This window comes from Bos taurus, chromosome 1 (assembly GCF_002263795.3).
Source record: "Bos taurus isolate L1 Dominette 01449 registration number 42190680 breed Hereford chromosome 1, ARS-UCD2.0, whole genome shotgun sequence".
Lineage (NCBI taxonomy): Eukaryota > Metazoa > Chordata > Mammalia > Artiodactyla > Bovidae > Bos > Bos taurus.
The window spans coordinates 95549171-95563917 of NC_037328.1; the positions used below are offsets into that span (position 1 = coordinate 95549171).

The 14747-nt window shown below is 40.8% G+C and overlaps 3 long non-coding RNA genes across 5 annotated transcripts in view; 1 reads left to right on the plus strand and 2 right to left on the minus strand.

The window, feature by feature from the left end:
* LOC112447728 (uncharacterized) overlaps window positions 1-3815 on the minus strand; it is a 55091-nt gene extending 51276 nt beyond the window's left edge. For both annotated transcript variants that reach the window (XR_009495161.1, XR_009495163.1), the window contains exon 1: window positions 1249-3815. This is a non-coding gene — a long non-coding RNA (uncharacterized lncRNA). The remainder of the gene's footprint in view (window positions 1-1248) is intronic.
* A 1157-nt stretch (window positions 3816-4972) lies between these two features.
* LOC132345697 (uncharacterized) overlaps window positions 4973-14747 on the plus strand; it is a 45125-nt gene continuing 35350 nt past the window's right edge. The window contains exon 1 of the long non-coding RNA XR_009495168.1: window positions 4973-5477. This is a non-coding gene — a long non-coding RNA (uncharacterized lncRNA). The remainder of the gene's footprint in view (window positions 5478-14747) is intronic.
* Window positions 6329-14747, minus strand: part of LOC132345694 (uncharacterized) — a 42927-nt gene continuing 34508 nt past the window's right edge. Inside the window, exons 6-7 of one of the 2 annotated variants that reach the window (XR_009495165.1) lie at window positions 11863-11951; window positions 6329-10422 (exon numbers count right to left, since the gene is read on the minus strand). This is a non-coding gene — a long non-coding RNA (uncharacterized lncRNA). The remainder of the gene's footprint in view (window positions 10423-11862; window positions 11952-14747) is intronic. The other variant, XR_009495167.1, reaches the window with a different exon arrangement.

Genomic DNA, 14747 nt, shown 5'->3' on the forward strand with positions numbered 1-14747 from the left:
ACCCAATCAATGTTTATTGTTCGAATAAATTTTATTGATACCTGTCACAGTCATATTTGACATGCATAAATTACTCAGAACCCCTGGTGAGGACAGCGACGCACAGTGCTCTGACACAGGGAAGAAGGAAAATAAGCTCAGCACATTTCTGTGCTTCTTGAGATGAAAACCCAACATCCATAAATATCTTTAGTTAAGGAGGCCCTATGGTTACTGTGGGCTCTGGATTGGCATGTATTCTCACCAGACGAATCTGCCAAGATGAAGATTCAACTTATTTGAGTGAGCATATGCCAGTATGACTTCAAAGAATAGGCTATTATGCCATTCTGGTCTGTCCATTTTTAAAAAAATTCTTTTCTTTCCAAAAATGCTTTGTTTTCTTCTCATGCTTTGATCCAGCAACAAAATTGCTGCTGAGTCATTTCAGTCCTGTCTGACTCATTGTGACCTTATGGACTGCAGCCTGCCAGGCTGTCCATGGGATTCTCTAGGCAAGGGTACTGGAGTGTGTTGCCATGCCCTCCTCCAGGGGATCTTCCCTACCCAGGGATTGAACCCAGGTCTCCGACATTGCAGGCAGATTCTTTACCAGCTGAGCCACAAGGGAAGCCCAAGAATACTGGAGTGGGTAGCCTATCCCTTCTCCAACATATCTTCCCGACCCAGGAATCAAACCGGGGTCTCCTCATTGCAGGCGGATTCTTTACCAGCTGAGCTATGAGGAAGCCCTCATTGTCCACACTCTTCTTCTGTACTCGGGTCCATGACCTGACTTCCTTCTTCCCCCAACCTCTGACTTTTCCTAAGTCCATTTCTATGTTTGCTCTCCAAACACATTCTAGGTCACCCTTCTGTTTTCATAATGCATATCACCTACACATGTTGCTATGGATTAATACAACATCCTCATGAAGAAGGACATTTCACACAAGTCAACTGATATACCTCAGGTCCCATAGGAAGGTGAAAACTAAACCCAGAATCCAGATTTTCTGACCTATATTTCCCACTAGTTTTCACTCTCACTGTATTTTTTATTGTTATTGTTAAAACTTCATGTGTTAACACCCCACCCACCTCAACAAAACTTTATATGCGAAGAGAAAGACATGAAAAGTTCTCTTTCCACAGACGTTCATGGAATGGAAATTATGAAGAAAACTGTGAAAAGTCTCCAAGTTATACTCATTATTTGTCCAAAGGGCTAGGCTAGGTTAAATACACAGGAAAGGGTAGGCTTCTTACCTCCTGAGGGTGGACCCAAGTCATCTGAAGAGGCCATTCTCTGGCCATCCCTGAAACTCACGCAGGTGGTGATCTCATCTTTCTCTAAGCAAATGTGGCCTTTACTAAAAGGGCAGACACCCCCCAGGGAGCAGGCAGGCGGGCCAGGATGTGGGGAGGGTGATTCAGCAGGTAACAGCAGTTCCTCTCAAGCCTCCCTGCAGAAACACCCAACAGGCTGACCCTCTCAGACAAGTTTCAGGGAGACAGCCCAAACTCCTAGCTGCACGTACTATTTCCCTCAAGGTGAATTCTCTGTTTGCCCCTTTCAGAGATAAGTTTCATATCTTGAGTCAGACAAATGTGAAAATTCCTTATGAATTTGATCACTGTAATATGGTTCCTTTTCTTTTATTATGAAAAGGATTGGTAGTAAGCCCCTTCCAACTTTATTCTGGAGTGCGTCCCCAGTTGCTCAGTGGTAAAGAATCTGCCTGCAATGCAGGAGCTGCGGGAGACTCAGGGTCAATCACTGGGTTGGGAAGATACCCTGGAGGAGGGCATGGCAATCCATTCCAGTAATCTTGCCTGGAGAATCCCATGGACAGAGGAACCTAGCGGGCTACAGTCCATGGGGTCTCAAAGAGTCAGATACAACAGAAGCAACTGAGCATGTATGCACACGTAGGTTGGAGAACCCCAATATCCAGCATGGTATGGGGCCCCCATCAAGTGGTTGAGATACATTTGTTGAAGAAGGGAGGAAAGAAGTAGGAAATACTAAAAGGATCTCTTCTTGAATTTCCTTGCTCTATTCTGAGTTTAAGAAGCATATAAATATGATGCTTTACCAAAACTCTAAATGTAGCTATTGATATCCAAAAGCTTGTAATAAATAAAATTAATACGAAATGACTTGATGTTTTTTTCCTTACTGCAAGGCACTTGGATCACAAGAATTGAAATTTTGTTCCCTTGAAGCATATTTTAAAGTATGCTTTTTCCTTTCTCAGAGCATATTTTTAGACCAAGCATTAACATGCAAATTATATGGATAAACCCTCTCCCCCCACAGCCTTCATAATAGCCTGTGAAAAAATCAGACCACAAGGGCACAAAGACAGTCTCATTACTTTTAACCTTTGGGGAAAGCAGCTTCATCTGCTGCTCAGAGTTTGCTTGGGTATCAAACTAAAAACATACCTATGCCTCCAAAGGTGCCTCCAAAGGGCTTGGCTGGATCACACTCCCACACATACCAAGGTGCTCTTTGGACTCTGCTATGGAGACAGCCTGGAAATTAATGACACAGGCTGAGAAGGACAAAGAGAGGGGAAAGGGATTTCTGAAATGTCAGGGACCCCTCCTGCTGACACTTTCCCAATGTCTTGCCAGGGGCTTTTCTCTGTGGTACTGGAGCTGGGCTTTCCCATACGTAAACTGGACATTCAGTGTGCACCAGTGGCTCCTGCTTCTCTTGGAGGCCCTAGAGTGAGAGTGGAACCCAGTTGGAGGTTGGAGGTGGCACCAATGTCAGTGACTTTAGGAGGAAGGTCCTGTGCTGGTGTCAGGCACTGATGAGGGAGGTGAAGTTCAGTGCCTCCAAGGGTTTCTTGGTCCCAGCCTGAGAGAGGAACTGGTTCCTGTCATTTCCCTGCTTTAAAAGCCACTTTGGGCCTTTGCTACCCATAGGCAAAGTCTGAATTACTGCATATAGGATAATCTTAAAAAACTGGCTCTAATTGACCTGTCCTCTCTTCTTTCTTGACACTTGTGACTTGTCTTGCCCAAGGACCATACACTGTCAGCCACTGCAGATCTTTGCTGGTCTCCAGAACTCAGTGCCACTCACTGCACAAGCTCTCTTCCTTGGCCCACCAGCTCCACTGATTATAAACTCATCCTTGGGAACCATTCAGCTGTAGGCATATCGAACTCCCTCCTAGACCTGTCTTAAAATCTCCATTGTGATGCTTATTCTGTTAGGGTGGGATTAATTTCTTAAATTTCTGAATCTTCTACCATACTAGCAACTCCTTGGAGGCAGAGACTGTATCCATTTTTCTTTGAATTCTTATCTTCTACAAAGGTCCTGGTGAGGGCAGTTATTTTAATGCAAGATATACATTATTACCAGAGAAGGCAATGGCACCCCACTCCAGTACTCTTGCCTGGAAAATCCCATGGATAGAGGAGCCTGGAAGGCTGCAGTCCATGGAGTCGCTGAGGGTCGGACACGACTGAGCGACTTCACTTTCACTTTTCACTTTCCTGCATTGGAGAAGGAAATGGCAACCTACTCCAGTGTTCTTGCCTGGAGAATCCCAGGGACGGGGGAGCCTGATAGGCTGCTGTCTATGAGGTCACACTGAGTCGGACATGACTGAAGTGACTTAGCCTAGCCATACACTATTACACTCTGGTCATATTCAATCTGCTCCTGTTCTGAGGGCAAATAACTAGGAAGTAGCAAGACTCCCCACTCCAGTACTCTTGCCTAGAAAATCCAATGGATGGAGGAGCCTGGTGGGCTGCAGTCCATGGGGTCGCTAAGAGTCAGACATGACTGACAGACTTCGTTTTCACTTTTCACTTTCATGCATTAGAGAAGGAAATGGCAACCCACTCCAGTGTTCTTGCCTGGAGAATCCCAGGGACAGGGGAGCCTGGTGGGCTGCCGTCTATGGGGTCGCACAGAGTCGGACATGACTGAAGCAACTTAGCAGCAGCAGCAGCATGATTCCTGGGGGAGTTCCAAGCAGGGCCTGACAACCTTCCTATAAACTCTGATTGGGACTTCAAAGGTAGGAGTTAAGGTTAAATATATTTTCCTTTTTGTAAACAATATCAATTCAAATTGGAATGCAACTCTGAAGCAGAGACTGCTGGAATGAGAGTTAATAAAATTGGATTCTAGCCTTAGCTCAAATACTAAATAATTATGCACCATTGGAGAGATTACTTGGCCTCTCTGACCATCAGTTTCTTCATCTATAAAATTCAGAATTTGATCTGGGTGATTTCTAATGAATATCCACAGTCTCCTATGGGGCAAAAATTCTTTGGAGGGGTTTGAAAAAAAGGTAAAGTGAAAAGGAACAGAGCAATCCAGATTTTTAGATGCAAGAGGGTTTGTGAAAGCTCCTAACACAAGCCTGTGCACAGAGAGTCCTCAAGAGATGAAGGGTCTATTTCTCCCTAATGACTTTATTTCTATACCTTGTGGTGCCAGAGAAACCAGACTTAGCCTGTTTATCCCACTACCCTGATCTAGAGCTTCATCCCCCTTTAAAAGTTTCATTTACCCCCCTCTACTGTGGTGGGTGACCTTACAGGAGGTGAGCGCAGAGCAGTCAGTGGGAGGTGTTATGGACTGAACTGTGTCACTTAAAAAAGGTATGCTGCAGTCCCAACCCCTGGTACTTCTGAATCTGACTTTATTTGAAAATAGGGCCATTATAGAAGTAATCAAGTTAAAATGAAGTCAATATGACTGGTGTCCTTATAAAATGGGGAAAATTGGACATAAAGCCAGACATACACAGAGAACATGCTGTGAAGACACGCAGGGAGATGGGTGTGTGACGGAAGTGATGCATCTATGGGCCAAAGGACGCCAAGGATTGTTGGCAAACACCAGATACTGGAGGCAAGAAAAGGTTCTCCCCTAGAGCTGTCAGACAGAGCCTGGCCTTGATTTTGGACTTCAAGTTTCCAGAACTGTAAGACAACAAATTTCTGTTGCTTTAAGCCACCCAATTTCTGATATTTTATAATAGCAGCCCTGTGAAACTAATATAAGATTCAAGTTGAGCTGTGTGGGCAGCTTAGAGAAAGAGTGGTGTGTGTGTGTGTGTGTGTGTGTGTGTGTATGTGTGTGTGGTGTAGGTGTTAGAAGGTAATTTACATCATGGGCAGGTAGCATACGAGTCCTAGAAAACTAAGCAGACACTAATTATCAAAAATGACATATCTTTTAGCAGATTCTATCTATCCTTTCTTCTTCCCTTTTCACTCTTCTTTTATTGCCTTGCTGAGGCTTCCTAACTCTCCCTTACTGCCTCTCTACAACCCTGCATTGGCTCCTTTAAAAGAGACATTTTACTCACATGTTTACTTAGAAATGTTAGTACCACACAATCCAGCATGGTTGAAGAGGCCTCAGAGGGAGAGAGACCAAGCCCTTCTGCTTGGAGGAGATTTCAGAAGGCTCAGACTCTGGTGGCACCAGCAAAAGGAAGCCAACTAAGGTAAACTTTTTTTTTCTAGTTCGTAAATCCTCCTTGTGAAACTAGTATAATAGATGCTGTATAAGAACTCTGCTGGATTCTCCCTTTTGGAATCTTTGGGGCGCCTGACATAACCCTCACCCTCCGCACAGTGGAGGACAGAGAGGCCTCCCTCTGTGTGCTCCATCACAACTTTCCACTGAATCTGGGTTTGGGCTGCCTGATTTGAATGGAGGATTGTTCAATGTAGCCAGTGACTGGCAGAGTTGCCAGTTCCAACACTTAGAAAATACAGTGCTGCTTTTAAAGTGGAGTAGAAGGGCGTTGAAGCAAGGATGCAGGGGTTCCTTGTCAAATACACTGCCCATCTGTCCTGGCTCTCCTTGGAGGCAGGGAGTGGGGAGTGGGGGTGGGGGTGGGGGCGGTGGGGTTGAGGCTTCCCGAAGGCAGAGAAATGGTCTCCCAGCCTCCATGTCCGAACTAGCAAAAATGGGGAAGGAGGCCTACTTCACCTCTGTGCTCTGGAACAGACTATCTATTGGGCAAAGTGGTAGTTCCTGTCCCATTAGCTCACTCCCAAAGTTGGTATTTATAGATTAACAGCAGCCTAGATGGACCAGAAGTATTCGGTATGTACTCTAAGTGCTATGAAAGAGATATCATCTGTGAGATCAAAAAGAAAGTTCCATTCTCTAAGAAGCAGTGAAGAAATTATACACATAATTTCTCTCCTGAGATCTGATATAATTATATGGTTAAATATTCATATTTTAATTATTGGAAAGAAATATATTAATGAGTTATTACTGAAATATTTTCCATATAGAGTCAAGTAGGAAAACCTAAAGATTCAGTTTTTTTCTGTACTCGCGAAGAAACAAATTTCATTGTTTGCTGGGGCAGGAACATTTTTTATACAAGAAATGAAATTTTTCAGCTGCCTGAATGACCTGACTGTTACTGAATAAAACCTTGCTAGGAAGCCCAGTTGCTACTATTAGTCAGCTTCCAACTGCCACAGGAGTGTTGGATGCGGAGAAAAACAAATAGAGATTCCTTAAAAAGGACCACTGTTGTTTTGCTGGTGCTCAGTAGAAGGCAGAATGGGATGGGCTTTGAGTATCCTCTGGGGTTCAGACAATTCATTTAAGAAACAAACAAAACAAACCTAAGCCATTTCTCTTTCCACATCCTCATGAAGTGCTGGGGAAGGGATTCTCATGTACACAGAGTCTGCTGTTTCTAGCCACTGGTAACATCATTCCTTCATGAAATGGGTTGAATTAAAGTGTTAGAAATATCTATTCTACCAGTCTTTAGGGTGAAAGAAGCAATAATGAAATCATAACCATATTAACTTTCTAGCTGAACCCCAATAAGGGTAGAAACAATATTATTTTGAGAGAACTCACCATGAATGGGTCTTGTAAAGGCCAACAAATATACCTCATTGAAAAAGAGGTATATTTTTCTATTGTTCTCACTATTTGGTACAGCAGGAAGATGGAGAATAATATTCAAGACATCTGCAAAGGAAACAAGCCCCAAAACTGCCTTATTTGGTGATTTAGTCAAAAAGGACACCTGCCTCATTCACCAAATAAACAGCTTTTTTTTCCAGCCTTTTTACAAGATCAAGCCCTGCTACTCTGAGGAATGAATCAGAGGTCTATTACATTTACCACAAAAATAACTAACTGGAGGAAGTGCTTTAGCTCTTTTTAATTTTATCACATTAGAAAGAGCAAAGATTACAAGATCTAATTCTTATTGCCTTATCGATCAAGTCTGAATGCTATGTTCTTGTTAAAGAAACAATGCTATGTTCTCAAATTCTCAAAACGAGAAGGCCAGAGTTAATCAAATCTATAGTAGGAAGTGCAGAGCTGAACAATGCACTAGCTGGTGTGTTTTGACTTCACCGTCTCCATGGTAACACACATGAACAATTTTTTGAAACATATGAATGATCTGTCTTTAGGGTAGGAACCTGCCAAACATTAGTCTAATTAGTTTTTAAGTTAATGATATTTTAGATACTTAAAATGTTTTCCCAGGAATTCTCATGCAAAAAACTATTTACTGCCTTTTGTATAATTAAAAGTGCATATTTTTAGAGTAAACCACTTGTGGATTGAGAATTACTAACTTGCATAAATTAAAGTGGTTAGCATTTTAGCAAAGGTTGTATTGGTTAGAAGCCAAAACAACTGTTAAAAAGTGAAAATTTCAGTTTAGCTATTTGATATCATATGAATCGCATTTTTTAAATCTTAAAATACAGAGATATTTTTAAATTAAATATTTATCTGATTTTAGTCCATTCATACTAATCTATGTGGACTGTATACTTAGAGAATTAACTGAAGTGCCATGAGGGACAAAACCCCTGGAATCAAGGGGATGTTAAACGTGGCTCTAAGGACACTGAAGTCTAAGAACTCACTCAAGACATGTTCAATCTGGAATATCTGGAAACTGTCTTCTAGGAAAGGAGAAACTGTCCTATTGGCAAAGGACAATTGTTGTTGTTCACTTGCTGTCGTGTTTGACTCTTTGTGATTCCATGGACAGCAGATGCCAGGCTTCCCTGTCCTTCACTATCTCCTACAGTTTGCTCAAACTCATGTCCATTGAGTCGGTTATGCCATCCAACCATCTTATCCTCTGTCAGCTCCTGTTCCTCCTGCTCTCAATCTTCCCCAGCATCAGGGTATTTTTCAACGAATCGACTTTTCGCATCAGGTAGCCGAAGTATTAGAGCTTCAGCTTCAGCATCAGTCCTTCCAATGAATATTCAGGACTGATTTCCTTTAGGATTGACTGGTTGGATCTCCTTGTAATCCAAGGGGCTCTCAAGAGTCTTCACCAGCACCGCAGTTCAAAAGCATCAATTCTTTGGCACTCAGCCTTCTGTATGGTCCAACTCTCATATCTATACATGACTACTAGAAAAACCATAGCTTTGACTATACGGACCTTTGTCAGCAAATAATGTCTCTGCTTTTTAATGTGTTGTCAAGGTTTGTTATAGCTTTTCTTCCAAGGAGCAAGTGTCTTTTAATTTCATGGCTGTAGTCACTGTCCTCAGTATGAAGACACAAGAAAAACTGCTTGAGAACCAACTGCAGTCTGGGGGCCAAAATACCAATCGGTGCCAGGAATTGCACAAAGTGTGCTGGAGGCATAGGGAACCTCCTTTTGCTCTGTAAGTTCAATACATGGTTTTCTAGGGTTACGGAAAAGATGTTGGTGAGGAGTCAAAAAAATAAAAGTGAAAAACCTAAGCTGAGTACATGGATGAGACCAGCAGAATCCTCTCTGCAACTGGTGTTAAATGACTAGAGACAAAGAAGCAATTGTCTTCGTGATCCTGAGAAAAGGATCAACAGACAAAGCAGGTCTGGCATGACGGGAAAGAAAAAAAACTGCCTGAGAGAGAATTCCCTTAGATTCTCAAGGGTCTTTCACAATCAGTCAGTGAGGAAGGCTGGAGACCTCGATGAAGAAACATGCTGTATATTTTACTGTGAACACACTCACACAGACTCATGCATATATGCACTGTTTACTAAACACATTCCATAGTGTAGTGTCATCATTTCCAGTTAAGAAAACTTCCATAAGGTTCTTGGAAGTTCTGAACTTTAAGAATATTTTCAAGGATACACAGCTGATCCAGGAATCTTTGAGTGACAGTTTTAGTCACAATTCTGCCTCTCAAAGTAGGCAAACTATTCATAGAGAACTTTTTACAGCACTGTGCCTGAAGCCACCCTATACTTGAGTGTACTGAATGAGTGTCGTGGGGATAGTGGCCAATCCAAAAAGAAGGCTGGCTTCTAGTCAGTTCACAAACCAGAAAACATTGATTCAACAGATTGACAAGACTGCAAGATGGATTTTCTTCTGGCATTGGGAACAAGGATAGAGTAATCCCTTCCCCTCATTTACAACAGTTTGAGTAGCACTTAGAAATGTAAACAAATAGTTCAAGAGAGAAGATTTAAAATTAAGATAATGAAGTTAGCTGCTGGTTCTCATTTGTGTATATTACCAGTGCATATATTAGCAGCATTTTCTAGGCTTCAGGAAATGCTTCTAAAATTACTGTGCTAAACGTAAAAGTTCAGGTTATGATGCTTCCAGAAGAAAATATAGAATATCATTGTGATCTTGGAGTTGGTAAAAGTTACTTAAACACAATACAAAAAGCATTAACCATAAAAAATAATAAATAGGATTTAATAAAAATAAAAACTCTGCACATCAAAATACACTGTTCAGAAAATAAAAAGTCAAGCCACAGACTGGGAGAAAGTATTTAAATATGTGTGTCTGACAATATGTAAAGAATTCATACAATCCAACAATAAAAGTACTTAATTTTTAAAATGGGCAAAAGACATGAGCAAATATTTCACAAAGGAAGATATATGGATGATCAAAAAGGACATACAAAGATTCTCATTATCATCAATCATTAAGAAAACATACATAAAAACACAAGATACCATTTTGCACCCATTAGAACACCTAAATTTTAAAAAATTGGCTATACCAAGTGTTGGTGAGGATGTCGAACAACTGGAACTCATACATTGCTGGCAGGTATGTAAAATGGAGCAACCACTTTAAATACATTTGGATTTTTCTTTTTAACTAAGCATAAACCTACCTTGGAGAAGGCAATGGCACCCCACTCCAGTACTCTTGCCTGGGAAGTCCCATGGATGGAGGAGCCTGGTAGGCTGTGGTCCATGGGGTCGCTGAGAGTCGGACATGACTGAGCGACTTCACTTTCACTTTTCACTTTCATGCATTGGAGAAGGAAATGGCAACCCACTCCAGTGTTCTTGCCTGGAGAATCCCAGGGACGGGGGAGCCTGGTGGGCTGCCGGCTGTGGGGCTGCACAGAGTGGGACACGACTGAAGTGATTTAGCAGCAAACCTAGCGATTCCGTGCCTAGGTATTTATCCAAGAGAAATGAAAACAAAAAAACTGTATAAGAATTTATAGCAGCTTTGTTGGTAACATTCAAAAACTGAAAACAGCCCAAGTGTTCATGAACAGGAGAATGGCTAAACAACAGTGGTATATCCATTCAATGGAATACATTTAGGAAGAAAAAAAAAAAAGAGTAACAACTACTTATACAAGCAACATAAAAAACATGGCAAGTCAAAGAAGTCTTACATCAAAGAGTATATACTATGTGATTCCATTTATATAAAGTTCTAGAACAGGTAAAACTAATTTGTGATAAAAGTCCATAACGGGTTGCCTATATCTTAGTATGAATTTGGGTAACATTTGCCTGAATTCATGAAAAGTACACTTAAGATTTATACTTGTCATTGTATATAAATTCCGCGCCCCTCCCCCCGCCAAAATCCAGAAACAAGTATTAACTCTAGTTAGTGATACACATGCGGAGAAGGCAATGGCACCCCACTCCAGTACTCTTGCCTAGAAAATCCCATGGACAGAGGAGCCTGGTAGGCTGCAGTCCATGGGGTCGCTAAGAGTCGGACACAAGTGAGCAACTTCACTTTCACTTTTCACTTTCATGCATTAGAGAAGGAAATGGCAACCCACTCCAGTGTTCTTGCCTGGAGAATCCCAGGGACGGAGGAGCCTGGTGAGCTGCCGTCCCTGGGGTCGCACAGTTGGACACAACTGAAGCGACTCGACAGCAGCAGCAGCAGCAGTGATACACATGTTGAAGTGTTTAGCAGTAAAGTGTACTGACGTCTGCAACTGACTTTAAAAAGCATCCAAAAATATAATGAATTGATGGATTATGGGAAATAGGTACTTGATAAAACAAATTATCAAAATGTTACTGGCAAATTTAAGTGTCAGGTATTGTGAAATAGCTGTCTATTATATTATATTTATACACTGGAGTGCTACTCAGCAATGAAAAAGAATGAACCACTGATAAATACAACAAGATAGCTAAATCCCCAAAACTGTATGTGGCACCAAAGAAGTCAGAGATAAAATTCAGAATAGGCCATCAGAACAGGTATTGCCTATGAATAGTAGAAATTGATTGAAAGGGGCATGATACAACTCTGTGGGGTGACGGAATGTTTTATACTGTGATTAAAGTGATGGTTACTTAGGTATATACGTAGATCAAAATTCATTGAACTATAGACTTAAGATCTGTGAATTTCTGTACGTAAACCTCACTGGGGGTGGTATAAGGGAAAGGCTGGGAACAAAGAACAAATTTTAAGTATAATTGTCTTTGTGTGACTACAGATGGCAGTTTAGAGGCAAAAGAGAACCCTGAAGAGGAGGAGGCAAAGGTGAATGTGAAAGTGTTAGTCTCTCAGTCATGTCCTACTCTTTATGATCCCATGGACTGTAGCCTGCCAGGTTCCTCCTCTTTACCGTCTGAGCCACCAGGAAGAGGCAAAGGTAACATTTCATGTCAGAAATCCAACTCTGAATAGTGGGACAGGTGTCTTCTTTGAGATGCCCTAAGATAGAAAAAAAAGGCACTCCATATTTCAAGGTGTTATAAGATGGGAGACAATAGTAATATCTTAGTTTGTGGACAATAGAAATCTCAGCCCCAACTTCAGTTATACAGGATTATGGTCCCACTGGTACCTTTTCCCCTTGTTTTAGGAAATGAACAGATTAAGTTCTGGTAGGGAAACTAGATGTCAAATTGATGGATTGAAATAGTTGCCCTTTAATTCCCCCCAGCCCCTCTCTCTGCTTTATTTTATACAGAAGGCAAAGAAGGTGGGCTAGCTGCTTTGTTTTCTAGCCCTCAGCAGGTTAGAAGAAGCAAATTAGAAATGAGAAGGCAGTGAAATAGCCAGAGGCCGTCACTCAGAGAGCAAGTGACAGCTCACAGCAGGCAGAAAAGGATGAAACGAAGGGAGAAATATAAAAACTCAAACTAAATACTCAAGCACACAACAGTAAGCAGGGGACCCCACAGCTCAATTTATTCAAATAACTCCTCACCATACTGCAGTGCTTTACAGATCAGTCTACAGTCTTTCTTTAGAGAATTGCTGTAGCTTCCCTGAGTTATAATGCAATATGATTAGAATAATATTTAAACATCTTGACTAGAGCAATGAACTTTAGTTAATTTAAAAAAAATTGTTATCTGTAAAATACTTGTTCCCTGACAATAATGAATAGTACTCATTTTACTTCTTAAGATTTCTAGTGAAGGGTCATTCATCAAAATCATATAACATTAGATGATAACATCTTGAGAAAGAAAAATAATAGCATTTATCTCTGCTATCAAGCTGATGTCTTGAAATTCTTATTTTCCAAAAGCTCATGAAATGTCACCTCTATTATTCTAAAAGGGCTTTATATATTTAGACATGTCTTGGAATTTCTTTCTTCTGAATGTCAATTGTCCTACTAGATCAGACCTGAAGCAATTTTCAAGCAGTTTTGTGAACAGGTGATCATTTTGTGCATTTTATACCAAGTAGTGTGAGGGCTGGAGCCAGATCCTTCAGAGTTTCGAAAGACAATTATGGTATCTTTTTCCCAACTCTGAGTTCAATGACTTCATGTAATTAACTTGAAAACGGCTATGGTGGGAGTTTATACCATGAAATTAGCAAATACTATAAATCAGGACTATTCTCTTTTCTTCTCAGAGAGGTGGTTGTTAAACATTTACCAGCACAACATTGGTTCAATCAGATTCTTTAAATACACTGGATGGCCTTAGATTCAATTGCCACCACCTGTGGCTCTTTCCTTACTAAGAAATGTAAATTATAACACCTGGTCCATCTAGTCAAGGCTATGGTTTTCCCAGGAGTCATGTATGGATATGAGAGTTGGACTATAAAGAAAGCGGAGCACTGAATAATTGATGCTTTTGAACTACGGTGTTGGAGAAGACTCTTGAGAGTCCCTTGGACAGCAAGGAGATCAAATTAGTCCATTCTAAAGGAAATCATCCTGAATATTCATTGGAAGGACTGGTGCTGAAGCTGAAACTCCAATACTTTGGCCACCTGATGCAAATAGCTGACTCACTTGAAAAGACCCTGATGCTGGAAAAGATTGAAGGCGGGAGGAGAAGGGGATGACAGAGGATGAGATGGTTGGATGGCATCACCAACTCAATGGACATGAGTTTGAGTAAACTCCGGGAGTTGGTGATGGACAGGGAAGCCTAGTGTGCTGCAGTCCATCGGGTTGCAAAGAGTCAGACACGACCGAACTGACTGACTGAACTGAGTCTTCAACACAAACGGCAAACCAAAAGAACCTGTTTTGTTACTAACATTTTATTTGGAGCCTGATAATCCAGTTTAAATATTAAATTATTTGAGCATTGGTGACAAAATAGATGGGAAATATGCTGAGCAAAAAAAAAGGTTGATTGTACTGATATACAGTATGATCCTAATAATACTTGTTTAAGAAACGATATCCTTTCTTGGGTCCTTATAGGTCTTGGAAGAAATAGAAATATGGGGCTGCTGCCTTCATATTTAGGATAGTAGTGAATCACAAGCTTCCACAGAGACAGTTAGTTGTTTTTATAAGGGAAGTTATACCCTTTGATTTTCTACATAGTTGATGTTCTTGAGATTGGTAAGTTCATTTAAGCACTCACTCCACCAGTGAGTATTATTTGTGATTAAAGAGAATTCCTAAATATTATTGCTTATATAAACCCAACCTAATGACATATAACCTGTTTGGGATATGAGCTTTGGCATGTGCTGGCCTATAGGCACCTACATATTGTTGATCAGGTTTTATTTCTTTGTAACAGCCATGAAATATTGACTAGGGCCAGAGATGACATTATTAGGGGAAAAAAGTCCAAATTTTTTTTCTCTTTAAATCTAGGAGAGAACTAGTTATATGCTTTAAAAGAGATTGATTGGCTATTCATCCCAGGCTCATATTTAATCCTGAAAAACAGCAGAGAACTTTGGATGAAAAATATCTGTTTATCTAATAAATTCTTACTTAATGCAGTCAGTTCATCAAACTCTCTGGACAGTTCCATCCAAAAACTGGAATTCACAAATGTTTATTGAACGCCTTTTCTAAGCAAATCACTCAGCTGGTCATTAAGGAAACATAAAAGGATGGCTGAGATATGCTTCCTGCCTTCAAGGAATTTAATACATATTGAAGGATAGACACCATGGTGTAATCAATCACTAAACTTTTTTTTTTCTTATTATACCACACTTCTGCTCATTCAAACCCTCTCATTTTGGTTTCTTCTTTATATCTTTAGTTGTGGAAAAAATTTTCTGCTA